Source organism: Equus przewalskii, unplaced genomic scaffold, assembly GCF_037783145.1.
Source record: "Equus przewalskii isolate Varuska unplaced genomic scaffold, EquPr2 contig_452, whole genome shotgun sequence".
Taxonomy (NCBI): domain Eukaryota; kingdom Metazoa; phylum Chordata; class Mammalia; order Perissodactyla; family Equidae; genus Equus; species Equus przewalskii.
Window position 1 is genome coordinate 107,503 of NW_027227607.1, and position 18,617 is coordinate 126,119.

General features: G+C 33.1%; 1 long non-coding RNA gene and 2 pseudogenes across 1 annotated transcript in view; 1 reads left to right on the forward strand and 2 right to left on the reverse strand.

The window, feature by feature from the left end:
* LOC139081321 (uncharacterized) overlaps positions 1-208 on the forward strand; it is a 103,226-nt gene extending 103,018 nt beyond the window's left edge. Inside the window, exon 3 of the long non-coding RNA XR_011536416.1 lies at positions 75-208. This is a non-coding gene — a long non-coding RNA (uncharacterized lncRNA). The remainder of the gene's footprint in view (positions 1-74) is intronic.
* Positions 209-1,931: 1,723 nt separating this feature from the next.
* LOC139081308 (olfactory receptor 4P4-like) lies at positions 1,932-4,098 on the reverse strand (annotated as a pseudogene).
* A 6,577-nt stretch (positions 4,099-10,675) lies between these two features.
* Positions 10,676-11,605, reverse strand: LOC139081309 (olfactory receptor 4P4-like; annotated as a pseudogene).
* Positions 11,606-18,617: the final 7,012 nt, after the last annotated feature.

Sequence of the window (18,617 nt, forward strand, 5' to 3'; positions counted from 1 at the left end):
AGATCCTCAGAAGTTTATTCTTCTTATAACTGAACATTTGTACCATATTCCTATTCTTTTTTTTTTTTTTTTAGGAAGACAAACCCTGAGCTACCTGCTGCCAATCCTCCTCTTTTTGCTGAGGAATACTGGCCCTGAGCTAATATCCGTGCCCATCTTCCTCTGCTTTATAAGTGGGACGCCTACCACAGCATGGCATGCCAAGCAGTGCCACGTCCACACCTGGGATCCGAACCGGTGAACCCCGGGCCGCCGAAGTGGAATGTGCGAACTTAAACACTGCTCCACTGGACCGGCCTCATCCTATTCTTAACATAGAACTTTCATGATATTCTCTCTGTGCTTCCCCTTCTCTGTTCTTGCAGACATCCTTGGGGCTCTGTTATATGAGTTACAATTTGGATAAGCTACTAATAAAGAAATGAATATTGTGCTGGATTAGACCACTTCCCTATAACAAGTATTAAACAGCAATGTGGCAGTTTACAGGTCTTGAAAGAAAAAGACGGAGAATGATAAACATTATTCTTAGTTCTATTGTCTTTCATTCTTGCAGGAAAGTGAAAGACACCTTCACATTTGCTTGGCTTACTGCCCACATGTTCTTTGCGATCAAGTTTTTAAGCAAAAATCTTACTGAAAGGAATATTATAACAACGTAAGTGTTAGCAACTTGTCTGAATTGTAATTTATATAATTCTTCTCTAATTTAAATCCATTATAATTTGTCTGTCATATAATTTTCTCTCATTTCCCTTCCCATTGATTTTGCATTATTATTGAAATTATTTTTTCAAATTCTATTGCATTTTAAGTTTTCAAATAATTTTCATGTTTTTCAAATAACTCTATCTTTAATATTAAACTGTTATCCACCTTCTTATGATTGTCTGTTCTTTTTCATAGAAATCCACAAAAATATTTTCTTATCTTTTTTCTGGCTCCCTTGGGAAATCTTTCTTAGAAATCAACTCTTCAGAACATTTAATAATACTGTTTTATCCATGTACAAGGGTAGAATGTTTTTTAATATCAACAACTGTTGTATTTTTCTGTTTATATTTTTCTCTCATCTTAAGAGGAATTAAAATATATACAAAAAGAATTATGGTAAAAGAAAATTTATTTTTAAAGAATTTCACTTGGGCATATTGCTTGTCCACGAGGATGGAGATTGAATTCATTTCTAATGTCTATGTATCAGGACAAGCTGGTATGTGCAGTTTCTTCCCAAATGCAGTCTTGTAGTCACTTAGATAATTGAACTTTACTGGAAAGGGATAAGATCTATTAAATTTCTCAACCTGTCTTTCCACATTCTGAGTATATGTGATGTAATAAACACTATAGTAGAAAAATAAGTTGTCATCATTTCCTTTGTGCCTGCCTAGGACACTTTAAGAGAGATGAGGAGAGGATGCTGTAACTCCCCGAGAATGGATCTGATCACCCTTTTCCCTTCACTCTTTAAACTGAATGATTTCTGTGAACTTTTCCATTACATAATTTCACAGTGCCATCATATCAAGATTTATTTGAACATCTTGTGAGGAAATAAAGCCCAATAATAAAAAAATATTATTTTTTTAAATTTCCAAATCACACTTTCAATATACTTCATTTCCACAGAATGCCAAAAAGTTGCCTAGTCTCCAAGTATAAATTTCATATGCAAATGATTAAAATTCAAGTTCAGCCTCAGAATTGCCTACTCTATTTGACATTATCATCGTTACATTAGCCTAAAATATTTTTGATGCATGTATGCTCCTACCCAATCTCAAAGCCACTAGTGAAATTGTCACTTTACTTATAATTCTTCAGCTCATCATCTCTGATTTTTATAAAGTGAACAACAGTGATCTGAAAGCTAATAGGGCTCTCTGATTCCGAGTCCACTTTTACTCCTTAATAATTGAATAGGAAAAAATTCAATTGTGTATCTCATCTGAAAAGATCTTTTCACACCAAACTTTTCTCATGGCCTGTTTCGTCTCTGTATTTCTCAACGTAAAGAATGAGGGAGTGAACAAAAAGAGCCATGATGGTGTAAACTACAGCAAATATTTTGGCCTCAGGGTAAGTGGTAGGGAGTCTGAGGTAGGCAAAATTGAAGTCCCTCAAAATAAAACAACCACAGAGGTATGAGATCCAGAGGTAGAGAGGGCTTTGTGCCTTCTCTCTGCTCAGTGATTTCTTAAGGTGAATAATATAGTGTAAGACTCAAATAAGAGAACAAAGGTTTCCAAGGTGACCATTCCTGAAATGGCAAACACAAGGACATCAGTGGTGTAGGCATCATTAAACATGACTTTCAGCAAAGGGAAAATTTCAGAATAGTAGTGATCAATTTTGCTGGGGCCACAGAAGGGCAAATGGATCATCATTGAAAACCGAGAAAAGGAATAGACAGCCCCAGCAGCCCTAGTAGCTGAGACTAGAAGATTGCATCTTTTGCTATTCATGATAAGCATGTAACGGAAAGGTTTGCAGATGCCACATAGGGATCAACTGCCATGACTGTAAGGATGAAGACCTCGATGATGCCAAAGAGGTGTGTGGAAAAACCTGAAACATGCCATTATAATTGGAGATGTTTTTTCTTCCCAGTAACAGGTCACTGATCAGTTGGGTGTCAGACAGAAGGTATAGCAGATGTCCATAGAGGACAAGGGGCTGAGGAAACAGTACACTGGTTGGTGAAAAAAAGGGCACTGTGTCGAATAGGGATAAGGATTACAAGGTTTCCCACCAGATGACAAGATAACAAAACAAGAAGAGTATAAAGTAAAATATTTGTATGTTCTGGTCAGAGGGAAGGCCTATAAGAATGAATACTGATATTTTCTTGATTTCCTATGTGGTGAGTTTATTGTTGTTATGCACAAATAGTTTACTATCTGAAAGAAAAAAATGTATTTGGATGAAAATATTTGCAGTGAAATTACAATCATATAAAAACTATCAACAAATCATGGAAACTAATTCATCAATTGTTAATATTGGTTATATTTCTTCTTCGGAATTATTGCTAATTTATCTCCCTTACAGTTTTCATTTTTACTCAAGTGCTCTGTTATATTGATGAAATGAAATGTGTATTTTATTCAGTGTTCTCCAGTTTTAAATTTTAATGATTAACATATTACTATTTCCTAATTGAGAAAATTCTATTACTATTAATCATCACATTTAGAGGAAAATAATCACTTATTTACTTATTTCTGGGTATGTGATATATGGCTATTTTAAATTTGTATTTTTTATTCATAGTGAAGTTTTCATTTTATGTCATGTTTCTTTCTCGAACAGAAAGGGAAATACCTCCTTGTTTTCTCTGTGTGCACACGAGCAAGGAATACCAATAAACTTATGATGTATTTGCCTGAATTTTGAACTTCTTGAGTGCATGATTAATTTGCAAACTGGGTAAATTCCTTTGCCACAAGGGAAAGAAACAACCTTATCAACCTGAGAACTAATCTTATTGTGAAAGCCAAATGACTAGAATATATAACTGCAAACACTAGAATGCTTGCTAATGAATGACATTGTAAAAATAATTGTATAATGTATGCATCTCTCCTATTTACCTTTTAAGTGTTAAAGCCAATACTTCTGTGGTAAACTGAACATTTGTTAAAATTAGTGGTACAATAAGTAAAGGAAAGAGAAAACTTAAATTGTATGACTATGTTTGAATTCCATTCCTTTTATTTCTTTTATATGCTTGTATGTTTACTATGTAGTCATTAAATGATGTTACAAAACAATAATAAAGCATACTTTATGGTCAGTAGGTATTCAACTATTATGTGTTGAATGAATGAGTGACTGATCCATGAATTTGCATACACCATTTTCTGTTTGATTGTATGACATGAAATATGTAGGACTGAAAGGAATGTACTATAGAGGAGAATTCCATCTAAGTGCTTTTCTCCCCATTGGTGGGGGCTTATGTGGGATCCAGAGGGCCTTTCTATGTAACTCCTAGATCATGTTTGAAAGGTACCACAGACACAGATTTTTAAAAACACAGAATTTTTTGTTGCAAAGCTATGTAGAGATCAACCAGTCTGGCATTACCAAAACCATGTAGCTATATTACTGAAAATACTTGAAATTATTTTAGCTAACAAAAAGACACGGGAGTAAAACACATTATTTTAGTACAATTTTAGTTTAATATATCTTATTACATGAGGGATAAGATTTTGATTTGGGTATACCATATCTTTAATATGTAAGACTTGTTAATCTCCATTTTTAACAAAAAGACAACAGTCTCATTCTCAGATTATCCACAGATAATGGTACCTAAATAAAATATATTAATTTTGTCTGATTAATTAAAAATCTATTGTCACAGAGTTAAAAGTCATATCTGTCATATAAAATATGTAACTTCCATTTAAACAAATTTGTATAAAAGTGAGTTGATTTAAAGAGAATTATTAAATAAGGAGGATAGTTATTAGAAAGACTTAAATAATAGAAGAGAATTTGATCTAAATTAACTGAGTCAATTTCCCAAATCAGAGAACTAACAAATGGTAGCTCATAGAAACTGGGTCTGATTTTTACCCAGTCCAGCACTGCCTCCTTTAGATGAAAGCAGAGGAGACAAGTAATCAGGGGGACAGCAGTGGTTGGAATTATTTGAATCTATATTTCATATTACTTACAGCACAAAAAATGATATTGCCAAATCACTGTGAAAATCTATCTTCACATTTATAAAAACGAAGGTTTAGATAAGCACTTCTATGATTTCAAATTATTTTGGATAATTTTTGCCTCCAATTTGACCATAATAGTTTTTACTATCCCAGCCAGTACAGTTGAGGAATTATTTACTGTTAATTAATTAAATATTCTTAAGAAAATTAAAGGTTAACTACTAATTAGATGTTGCGACAGGTACTGACAATAATGTAATCAATCTCATGAGTAAACTGAAGAGGTGGAATTATAGTAAAGGAAGAAATTGACCTTACATTGACTAATGGAAAACTTTCAAAACATTAAAGGCATATACAATGAATGTGTAAGCGTTTTTTTATAAAGGCGATATAGAAAGAATTAGAGAAGCTGAGTAGTGTAAAATAAAGTGGAGAACAAACTGCATTGATTCAAACTCTGTCCATATAACAGTGACCATCCAGCAAGACAGATCATCGGTCCTTAGATGTTTCCAACCTGCATACAATTGCCATTAGGTAGAAGAATAAATCCCTATGCCGGGCTAATTTTTAGGGTCCATTTTTAATATTTGGGTTTACATAGAAGCTGCCATCAAGTCAAAAATTTCTTTCTGGATTAGTAGGAGATAAAAATCTATCATCCAGCATAAGTTTAGACAATTGCCAAACTTTACTCCAAATAATTGTTTTAAACATTTTACTTTCTGTAAAGTTTTAGTAAGAACTTTTAATAAAGAACAATGTGAACTGTTTTTACTTTCTCCAGAATCCTTCGGGAAAGACGTTTAATCTATCTAAACCTCTGAATCCACATATATAACACTCTGATATTGATATGTTATTAGAGAAAATAATGAGGGATACATGAGATAATGATGTGAAGTTCCTTAGAATGGTACCTGGTACATAACCACAAAACAGGTTTCCTTTCCATTCTATTAACTTACCTTGGTTGATTCTGGTAAACCTAATTTATTTAGGAGGATTATCATTTGAAAGGTAGAAGTTTTCTATAGATTGGATGCTCAAAAGTCAGTGGTAACTTGAACATTTCAAAACTTTAATGCTATTTTTATTTCCTGCTCCAATTCAGTTTGCAATATGTAATTATAAGTAAACATCACTAAAACATGCTACTCTTACTCAAATCTTTATACCACAGTTAAATTTATAGACTTACAGTAAGAATTAAAAAGAACAAATGATAAACAGTATGTAATGAGCCTAAAACAAAAACTATCAAAGTGAGTCCCACTGAGTTGACATCAGGTTAGTTTTCGGCTCGTCAGGGAAATATCTGCTTTGCATATTTTCCACCTTTGGTGCTCCATGTGCTAACTCTTCTCTGGAATATAAATCTGAGATGGAATGAAAGACTATAAACCAGTGATTCAAAATAAAGCCAGATGAAATCTCTGAAGTTATCTTCAGGATTGCTTTTCTGGAAGAAATCCTATTGTTTTGCAAGGGGAATCAAGAGTTAGATATCTATCTTGAATTCACAGAAAAGCATGTATTCATTCCACAGGGATGTTGTCTGGTCTTTTGATTGCACGTACAATTTCTTTACCTGATATGACTCAAGAGTAAACAAGAAATATTTTTAAACAGCTGGTAAAGGCATGTGCATAAATGAATCCTAGGAGTCATCTCTTTTATGCCTATGCTTGGAGGAAATTTGCTTTGCAGGAGCCAAATATAAATTTGCCTACCTTTTTCCTTCACAACAGTGTTTTATAAGTTCATGTTGTTTTGCGTTATTGGTAGTTTACTCATATTTATTACTGAATAGGATTCCATTATGTGGATATACCAGTTCATTCGTATATTCATTCCCCAGTTGGTGGGCATTTGAATTGTTTCCAGTTGATGGTCATAATTAATACTGCTACTATAAACATTCAAGTACAAGTTTTGGTGTGGGCATATGTTTTCATCTCTCTTGGCCAGATACCAAAGAGTGAAATTGCTGGGTCACGTAGTAAGAGTATGTTAACTTTTTAAGAAACTGCCAAAATATTTTCAGAAGTGGTTATGCTGCATTTCCACCAGCAGAGTATGAGAGTTCCAGTTTCTCCACAACTTCGCCTCTTTCAATTTTGCCACAGAGTTGTTCATAATATTCTCTTTCGACTACTAATATCTGCAAGATCTATAGAAATAGTATCCCATTCATTTCTGGTTCAATACTTAAAACTTTCTTTTTCTTGTTTGCTTATCTTATGTTGGCTAGGACCTTCAGTACAATACTGAGTAGTATTTATTGGAACTGGTGACGATAAGCTTCAATTCTTGTTCCTGAATGCTAAGGAATAACTTCTAGTATTTCACCCTTCAACACAATGTTTGATGTGAAATTTTATAGGTAATATTTTTTGGATTCCATTTGCAGTTAAATTATAACAAATCATCTATTAAGATGGCAAAGTATGTTTCTCCTTTAACAGTTTTGAGAATTTTAAAGCTAGAAATTTCCCACTAGGCATTACATACTTTTTTGATATATACTATTTTTATTAATTTTATCTTTAAACATATTCTGATTTCTATTATGATTTCTTTCTTGGCTTAGTAGTTTTATAAAAAATTGTTTAAAAATTACCATATATGTATGAGTAACAGTTACCTTTCTGTGCTTGATTTCTACTTTAATTGAATTGTCATTAGATCATCTGTCTGTGTGGTGCAGATTCTTTGACACTTGTTGAACATTAATATGTGGCAAAAAACAAGACAAATTTTTTAGATAATCCACATGTACTCACCATCAATGCTACATATTATTTTGGATCATATCCTCTATGCCCTTCTATACCCATACAAATTTAGGATTTGTAAATGTTTCCATGTTGCAAATTCTACCAATATTAAATAATTTTAAGAATTGCTAATGACTTGCCTACTTTTTCACGTTTGCTTGTGTGCGTGTGTGTGTATTTGTATGTGCACCACTGCTTCAAATGCTATCACGTTTGCCTGCTCTTTCTCATGCTTTAAGTTTATTTTTTTCACGTCTCATAGTTTACATGCATCTTTTGTAAAAGCATCTGATTGTATTTTAATCATTAATGATGATCTTTGTTTTCCCACTAGAGGATTTAGTCCATTGTGTTGATTGTGTTTAACTTATATATTTGAATTGACTTCTATGATTTTTTATTCTTGCTTTCTACTTTCCCCAATTTGTTTATTCCCTCCTTCTTTTCTTGCTTTTTAAATGGATTGATCTCCTTTCATTCCTTCAATACATTTAATCTGTTTATCTGTCATCTATAGATCTATCTATCTATCTCATCCATCTATCCACCTTTCTACCTGCTATCTTTTTCCTACTATTCTATCTATAAGAAATCATGTCTGCACATGAGCATTAACAAGTCTGAATTTGATCAACATTTACCCCGCTACTGAACACTATAAGGTTCTTGGAACATTCTTTTCTGATCATTCTCTTCGAATTTGCATGATGTTGTAAACCAGAATTTTTGTTCTTTTTTCTGTATTTTATCTCACAAATTAGACAAGATTTTTACTTTTAACACATTTTCTACATTTACATATAAAACTTCCATTTTCCTCATTCCCCATTTCTTCTGAAATGTCCTATCTTCATTCTTAGCCATCTTCTTGTGTTATGAAACATTCTATACAATTCTTTTAGTGAGAGCAGGTTTGTAGTAAACTCTCTGCTTTTTATTGTTGTTTTGTTGTACTGAAAACTCTTTGTTTTACTCTTGTTTTTCAAAAAACGTGAATGTCAGGGGTGACATTTTTTCTTTTAGTATTTTAATGTGGTAATTTATTTCTTCTGTCTTCTACTCTTACCAAAGCAAATTATTATTAATTAGTAGTCACGTATCTATGATTCTTTTTGAGAACAACTCTTTTTCTTTCCCGTGATTATTTTCTAAGGTTTATTTTCTTCAATTCTGGAAAATTATACATTATTATTTCTTGAGGTATTCTTTCTCACTATTACCCAAATCCTGGAGTCTGATATTCATATGTCACTCTCTTTTACTTCATTTATAATCTCTTAATATATCTTTAATTGTTTCCATGTTCTTGTCTCTCTAATTCTGTGTTCTGCTAATTTGTTATTATATAATTTCCACTTGCTGGATCTTTCTTAAGATATAGCTATTCTGTTTTATCCATTGAATCTCTAATTAAAATATTCTTTTTTATTTCTTAAATTATTTATTTTTTAATTTTTTAACACCATGGACAATTTTGAGATTCATCTTCTTAAATCATGCTTTTAAAATTAATTTTTATTCTAATATAATAGATATATCGTATTGTATTTTGTCTTCTAACTGCAATAAAGGTAATCATTGAATGACATACTCTGTAACAGTTGTTTCCAACATAGTTTCCTCCTATGTCAGTAATTTTTGCTGTGTGATTATATACTTTTTCACAAAAATTTAATATTTTCTCCATCTTTTTTCATTTTCTATTCAAGGATGCTTATTCCAATTATGAGAGAAATAGAAGCCTTTGGAAGACCTTATTTTCTATACTACATTTGTGCATATATATGTGTACATGTGTTTGTGTTTATGTGGCAATCTAGCCTTAGCATCTACTTATAGTATACCTTCTTTATCTGGAACCACTGTCCTTATTTGTAGCCCACCAAAATATATTTTTTTCCTTTGGAGACATAAATAAAGAATTTTCTCAGTTTTGCTTATTGTGTCAATCAACTTCACATGTTCCACTGAATATCCTATTTTTAAAATTTCCCAGTTCTGATTACTGATATCTTAACCTTTCTAACGTAATACAACGCTGTATTCCTGGGATTTTTTCTCAGTTTCATTGTATATACTTTATCAGAGCTTTCTTCTTTTTATCTATTATTGACAAGTTGATTTGCATTAATCATTACATAACGTGCCCATCATATGGATCGTAGAAGCACCAGAAGTTTTACATATTTCTAAACCATCTATTGAAGTCACACTAGTGTTTCTTTATTGATAATTATTTTTTACTTAATATACTTTATGTCAGGAATATGTTAGGGGAGAGTATTAACACAACTGTACAACCGCTATCTTAAAATTTTGTCTTAATTACAATATAAAGCATGTTAAAGAAATAATAGAACACATAATTCACCAAAAGATATGTTCCAAAATGTTCATAACAGTGCTACTCATAATGGCCTTTAATGGGAAACTACAAAATGTTTAGCAGCAAGTGAATGGATAAATTATTTGTTACATATTAATGTAACCATGAGATACTGTAAATCACTGAAAACACTCAGAAAATGCATAAAGCATAAGGATTGAATCTCATAAACATAATAAAGAGAAGATAGACACTGAAGAGTACAATCTGTATCGTTATTTTTCTACAAATATGACAATGTGTAAAACTAAACAATTTAGAGATGAAGATATTAATTACCTTTGGGAGGTGTTAATTAGAAAGATAAATGAGAAGGACTTCAGGTATACTGTTAATTTCTAACTCAATATGGTTACTGATTGTAGAATATTGCTCAGTTCATGATAATTAATGAATTGTACATGCATGATTATGTGCAATTTTCTGTATTTTTAGTTGAGTAAAAGTTTAAAAATTGAAAGTAAGATTTTTTCAGCTTTTCAGCATTTTAAGATGTGAAAAATACATGATCTGTTTTATATTTTTTCAATACAATGACAAATAGGTGATACAATTTTTATACTTATAATATCCTCTGGTTAATTCATATTATGTGAGCACAATTCTTAATGATAAGTCAGAGGGAGAAAAGTATGAGTAAAAATAATGTTCAATTTGTTCATGAGGTTTCAGTGTAGAAGCATACATCTCCAGAGGTTATATGCTTCCTCTTTGTTCCCTTAGCTTGCCAAGCAGTAAGGCCAGGAAGATGGTGACGATAAATCTTATTTATAGTCATGGTTTCATGGAACCATGGCATGAAATGCAGAAAATCTTCTGAAAAGTTACTTTTCTTCCAAGAGTTTATGATGACACAAAACTTTCCTCAAAGCATTCTTCATCTCCATGTGTCTCAGGATATAGATCAGAGGGTTTCACATGGAGGCAATGACGGTATAAAAAAGAGCCAATGCTTCATCTTTTGGGAAAGTTGTGGCTAGTCTAATGTGAATGAATAATGCTAGTGCAAAAAAACAAGACTACAACTGCTACATGAGAACTGCAAGTAGAAAGAGCTTTGCCTCGAGTTTCCAAAGAATGTACCCTGATGTTGTACAATATAAAAAAATAAAACAACATCAAGACAACAAAGCTCACCAAAGCAATTAGACCAGAGTTAGCGATGACTAAGAGACGTATAATGTGTGTGTTAGAACAGGCCAATTTCAGCAAAGGATACACATTGCAGAAGTAGTGATCTATCTCATTGGGCCCACAGAATGGTAAGAAGATGGTGAGAAGAAACTGACTGGCAGAGTGTATAAATCCCCCAGTGAAACAGGGTGTGATGATGGCATTACACCTTTGTCTGCTCATGATGATGGTGTAGTGCAGGGGCTTGCAGATGGTTGCATGGTGGTCATAGGCCATCCTTGTGAGGACAAAGATCTCAATGCCTCCAAAGAAATGGGTGGTAAACAGCTGTGTCATGCAGTTACTATAAGAAATGGTCTTCTTTTTTGCCAATAAGTCAATATTAATTTGGGTGTCACAGTGGGCGTGTAGCAAAGGTCAGAGAGTGAGAGGTAATTAAGGAAGAAATACAGGGGTTGGCCAATTAGTTGACTGCATGTGATAGAAATCATTATGAGCAAGTTTCCTATCCAAATAGCAATGTAGCAAAATAAAAATAATACAAAGCAGAGGATTTCAATATTCCTGTTTTTGGAAAGTCCTGAGAAAATAAATACATTGACATTACTGCTTTTTTCCATGGTCCAGTGTATATAGGATACATAAATAACCTGAAATGATATAATTCATGAGCTTATATTTAGAAATGTTTATTGAGAAGAGTGACCAAAAAATTATATTCAAGGAACTAACTTGGTTTGGTATGCCTCATTCAAGTCTCTCAGAGAACAGTAATCAGGTATTCAATTACAATGACTCTAATGACTCTCACTGTGAACATATACTAATGATTTCCATTAAATCTTGCAGCAAATTGTGATCAGTGTCCGCCTTAGTCAACATGAATGCTTTTGATCAATCCACAGTAGAGTCTTGGATGCTGCTGAGAAGACAACACTAATGGACTAGCAATGTGTTCCATCAGATATTTTTATAATCTCAAATTAAAAGAAATTAGGATCAATCCTTACCTGATGTATTCATGATGTCTACACTTTCATAGCATATATTTTCAGCCCTAACCTCATATCTGGCTTCTCAATAAATTCTTACTTAAATTTCCTCTTCAACTCTCCTCATTACTAAGTTCGTATTGTCACCCATACAATGAATAATCACATTATAGTAGAGATAGAATTCTAAAACGAATACATTTATTTCCATAGTGGAATTTTAGGAATTTAAATTAGTTTAAAGACAAATTATTGAGAAATAGCTTCTGATGATTTCCAAAATCCGACTACGGTAATATTAGTCAATGCATAAGAAAGGCTGTTTAATTTGAATAAAATAATAATGCTGAATATACCATGGGCTTGACTTATTCAGTAAACATACCTGAAATATATTCCTTATTCCCCCTCAAGTGTATTAAGGCTTTTACATATTTTAAGTCTCTAAGTACATGAAAACCGGGAATGCTCTCAGGCAAAACCAGTTCATCAAATGTCTGCATTTATTAAGAGCTTGCTAAAATTCTTATTTGAATCTCCAGTTGTCTTGGTTCAGAAGGCCACTGTTATGCTTAATCTACCTGGCAATCCTCCTTGATTGAATTTCCTCACAGACATAGGACTATCATGATTAACTGCCACATCTTTTCACATTTTTAAAAAACTCTGAGTCCAAGCTAATCTTTCATTGTAGTTTTGAGGCCATCATTGATTATATGTCTTAATTCAGCCCCTAACTTCAGATATGATCTTTGAAAATTAACTAACTTCTTTCAAAAAGTTTTTTCTTCATTTGAAACCTAGGGAAATATATTTTTATCTATGTAATTCAGATTGGTTCTTAGACTCAATTTTGATCATAGATGAGAGAGGTTTTTTTTTCTGAAAAAAATTTGCCCTGAGCTAATATCCACGGTCAATCTTCTTCTTTTTGTATGTGAGCCGCTGCCACAGCACGGCCACTAACAGATAAGTGGTGTAAGTCTGTGCCTGGAAACTGAGCCTGGGCCACCAAAGCAGAATGTGCCAAACTTTAACACTAGGTCACTGCGACTGGCCAGAGAAAGACCTTTAAAAAAAACACTGTACATGTGACAGTATTATTGTATTAAAATTAATGCTCACAAAACAAATTAACTTCAAATTACTTTAGGTTTATAGATGTTAGGGAACTTGTACATAGTAACACAACGAGTGCTTAGCATACTAGGATTTATAAACTGAGTTTTCTGACTCTAGTGCCTGTGTTTATAGCCATTCCACTATACTTCCTCTCAAAATGGAAAAAGTGAAGAAACAAGATAAACTTAACATTAACTTTGGCTGTCCCAACTCTGAGGTTGGCATTCATTTCTGAACCTTATAGAAAAAACCAGGCTACCTTTCGAATAGATCATTGTTTCATCTTAGCCATTCAAATTTAAATGGAAATGTGTAAGTGGAAACATAGAGCTATAATTTAGGCTAAAGTCTCTGTGAAAAACCACAAACCGAGTCAGTTCAGGATTCTGAAGCCAACTCTAGAAAGTAACAAATGTACAGTTTTCATACTTCTATATATTTCTTATTCTCTCATTAAGAAGCAATATATTTCTTATTCTCTCAAGCATGAGTTGTGATATTGCATCCAGCTACTGACCAGGTAAGAAAAATAGGTAGGAGGAAAAATATGTGTGTGCATGCCCTAAAATTACCACTTCTTATATTTGTGACCTTGTATACTTGTGGCTCAAAAGTCTCACATCTGTAGAATGAGTGCACAAGCCTCAATTACCTTCAATAATCCTTCTGATCATGACGTCTTTTTCAGAATTAAAATTACTTTCTTCTTAGTGAATGTTTTAATGATCATCTCCTTGGAGTTGTAATAGTCTGTCCTTTTCTATACGCAGTCATCTAATAAAATAGGCAGTATTCTTATATGACTTTGATCTTATTTTTCCAGAACATGTCATCTCCCCTCATTGGACCACCAGATCCTCCTTGAATTTAGTGCTTTCTTAATCGAAAAATGTCTTAGACTATAGAATAGTAAAGCCCATTTTTTAAACTAGCTGCTAATCAATGTTGTCTTAACCTAGTAGTTAAAATATATATTTTCAACAAATATCACATATTTATGCAAGATAATGGTAAGGGAGAAAGAAAGAATTTACTCACATTTTTCTATGCACTTATTTTGAATCTATTCTTCTTTCATAGTCTTTTCTGTTCTCTATTCATTGAAATTCCAGCCATCCTTTAACTATTTAGATGATTTCTTTGCAACTCTCAAACTTGAACTTTTCTCAGCACAGTGAGTGCTACTGATGAGTTTCACTTTCCAATTTCACTCAATTTATACATAAAAATTACAAAATTTATACCATTTCAGTAACTACGGTCACCTGCCATACTATCAAATCAAATAAATAATGTCAAGTCACCCCACAGAAAAAAGCTTGAAGACAGGAAGGTAACTTTGTTTTCCATACAAGTCAAATCATGGTTTATATAGACTCTACATGTGTATCATCACATTATTCCTGAGGGTTTTAAGGCTCAAATGCTAAGTAAAATTTTAGGTCAAGTTTATATCCTAAAAGTGCATTTGATTTCTCCCAAGGTGTTGCTTACTTAGCTCAGGTTAAGTATTTTACATCCCCAAGTAATCAGTTCACTAGTAAGCACCCTTTTAGATCCAAGTTTCCAGGGCAACTCTGCAACTGGATTATAAATGCTTAGTAAAAATGGTGACTCCCATTCATTAAAAACTCCTTGGTGACTGAGATCTGCTTTTTATGCAATTTGAGTTTCTTTTTCCTTTTGTTAAAATCTGAGGGGAAACCTCTCATTCTGGTCCTTATGTTAAGAAATTATTTCCATCCATCCCTACATAGTGTTTTCATCATTTCTCTGGGGAAAAAAAAGAGATGCATGTGTTCTTTAATGTATTTCCATTTAAGGTGAATTTCTGGAAAGTTACAGATTTATTGACCTTCTTTCATGTCTTTTGGAGTTACAAAATGCACATTGAAATAAATTGTCAATAGTGGAGATGAATATTCTGTGATTTTGCTCCAGTTTTACATCATTTTCAATAGCCTTTCCTCTTTTTACATATATAGTCAAAACTAACACTTGCTTCCGCTTTGCTTTCTGAGCTCCACTAATCATAGCAGTTTTATTTAGTGAACATGTACTCTATGTCAGACATGAACTGACTGATGGAATTTAGCTTATTTTGCTTAACAAAAATCTTATGCAATACATACTATTATGAAGCCCATTTCACAGAAGAAACTGGGGCATAGAAGAGTTACAGTGCAAATAAGTCATTGTCATGAGATAGAGGTCACATTTACAGGGGGAAAGAATGTATTACTGTGAAGGGATAGTGACACTGTTTTCTTGTCCTAAGAGTTATATGAGAGCTTACGTTATAATCATTCATTATTCTGTACGTTAAAATTTTCCTGGTTATCTTATCTAATGGTTAAAAGGTTAAAATAATAAAAGTATAAAAATAACCAAAGGTCATAGCCCAAGGTACTGAAAATTAACACAAACTGTATGTTTACTTTGCCTGTAAAGTGCAAATTGCCAAAGGTTTCTGGGAGATCTACTTATGATCTGTTTCCTACAATTCATTTACTTTTTTTTTTAATCTTTTGTGCTTTGCCTGTTAGCTGTCTCCCTCAATCTTGATTTAATTCATGATTTTACATTTCCTTTAGATGTCTGAATTTTTTCCAGGGGATCCTCCATGTTCCTATTCTCTTTTCCTACATACTTTTGGCATCAATTTCCCATTCTTTCTACCTATACTTGTTTACTCAAAAATCTCTTCTACTCTGTGGATTACCTTCTCCCTTAGCAAAAAGGATCTACATATATACTCCTGGGTCCTTTAAAATCAACTTGAAAAAATACTTTTATATCTATGATGCATTTTGAGCTACATTTTTTTGTAAATTGCGAGTCATGGGTCTAGGTTTATTTTCTGCGTATGCATGTCTAGTTGTTCTCGCACTGTTTCTTTAAAACTTTATATTTTCTCCATCAAATTACCTTTTGCTTTTTGTCAAAAAATCAGTTGACTGTATTTGGATGGGTATATTTATGGGCTCTCTATTCTGTTCCATTGATCCTAGTGTATACACCTTATCCACCAATACCACAGTGTCATTGCTGTAACTTTATAGTAAATCTTGAAATGGGATAGTGAGTCCTCCAACATTGTTTTTCTCTTTTAGAATGATTTTGGCTATTCTAGTTGCTTTACCTTTTCAGATGAGTTTGAGAATCAGCTTGTTGATATTTGCAAAAAAAGCTTGCATGGAATTTGAGTGTGATTGTATTGCATCTAAACAACAGATTGGAAAAATTGACACCCTAACAATAGTGAATATTCTAATGGAAAGGCAATGTGTAGCTCTAAATTTACTTAAACTTTCTTTGCTATATTTCATTATTGTTTTGTAGTTTTCTGCAAATTGATTTTGCACATATTTCATGAAAGTTCTTTGCAAATAGGTTTTATTGTAAATGTTTTTAATTTTACGTTTTATTTTCCATTGCTGGTATATAGGAATGAAATTGATTTTGTACGTGGACAATGTATTCTATGAACTTGATAAACTCACTTATTAGTTCCAATATATTTTTTAGATTCTTTGAGATTTTAACATATGCAGCCTTGTTGCCTAGAAATAAGAAGAGTTTTATTTATCCTTCTACTTTATATGCCTTTTATTTATTTTTCTTGCCTCTTACACTAGCTAGGACTTCTGGAAGAATGTTGGATAATAAGTGGTGAAAAAGGACACCCTTGCCTTGTTTTAGATCATGCAGGAAAGTAAGTTAGTCTCTCACCATTAAGTATTGTGTGCTATTGGTTAATTATAGATATTTTTATTAGGCTAAGAAAATTGATTTTGTTCCCAAATTTCTGAGGGTTGTTGAACGTTGTTGAAAACTATTTCTGCGTCTATTGATACAATCATATACTTTTTCTTATTAGTCTATTAATGCAGTGAGTTACATTGATTGTTTTTCAAATGAACAAGACTTTTATTACTTGGCTGAACATGGCTTGGGTGTGATTTATTGGTTTTTATTACTGGATCAGATTTACTAATTGTTAAAGATTATCATGTTTATATTCCTGGGCAATAACTGTCTTTCATTTTATTTTCTTGTAATATTTTCATAAGTAATGAGCCACGCTTTTAACAAGGGGATATATTACATATTCTGTTTGTATTTTTTTTTATTAATGTTATGATAGATTACAACCTTGTGAGATTTCACTTGTACATTTTTGTTAGTCATGTTGTGGGTACACCACTTCCCCCTCTGTGCCCTCCCCCCACCCCCCCTTTTCCCTGGTAACCACCGATCAGATCTCCTTATCAGTATACTAATTTCCACCTATGAGTGGAGTCATACAGAGTTCGTCTTTCTCTGACTGGCTTATTTCGCTTAACATAATACCCTCGAGGTCCATCCATGTTGTTGTGAATGGGCCAATTTTGTCTTTTTTTATGGCAGAGTAGTATTCCATTGTGTATATATACCACATCTTCTTTATCCAATCATCAGTTTCTGGGCATGTAGGCTGGTTCCACATCTTGGCTATTGTAAATAATGCTGCGATGAACATAGGGGTGCAACGGACTCTTGAGATTTCTGATACCAGGTTCTTAGGATAGATACCCAGTAATGGGATGGCTGGGTCATAGGGTATTTCTATTTTTAACTTTTTGAGAAATCTCCATACTGTTTTCCATAGTGGCTGTACCAGTTTGCATTCCCACCAACAGTGTATGAGGGTTCCTTTTTCTCCACAGCCTCTCCAACATTTGTCACTCTTGGTTTTGGATGTTTTTGCCAATCTAACGGGTGTAAGGTGATATCTTAGTGTAGTTTTGATTTGCATTTCCCTGATGATTAGCGATGATGAACATCTTTTCATGTGTCTATTGGCCATATTCATATCTTCTTTTGAGAAATGTCTGTTCATGTCCTCTGCCCATTTTTTGATTGGGTTGTTTGTTTTTTTGTTGTTAAGCAGTGTGAGTTCTTTGTATATTATGGAGATTAACCCTTTGTCGGATAAGTGGCTTGTAAATATTTTTTCCCAATTAGTGAGCTGTTTTTTTGTTTCAATCCTGTTTTCCCGTGCCGTCAAGAAGCTCTTTAGTCTGATGAAGTCCCATTTGTTTATTCTTTCTATTGTTTCCCTCAACTGAGGAGTTACAGTGTCCGAAAAGATTCTTTTGAAACTGATGTCAAAGAGTGTACTGCCTATATTCTCTTCCAAAAGACTTATTGTCTCAGGCCTAATCTTTAGGTCTTTGATCCATTTTGAGTTTATTTTGGTGTGTGGTGAAAAAGACTGGTCAATTTTCAATCTTTTGCATGTGGCTGTCCAGTTTTCCCAGCACCATTTGTTGAAGAGACTTTCTTTTCTCCATTGTAGGCCCTCTGCTCCTTTGTCGAAGATTAGCTGTCCATAGATGTGTGGTTTTATCTCTGGGCTTTCAATTCTGTTCCATTGATCTTTGGACCTGTTTTTGTACCAGTACCATGCTGTTTTGATCACTGTAGCTTTGTAGTATGTTTTGAAATCGGGGATTGTGATTCCGCCGGCTTTGTT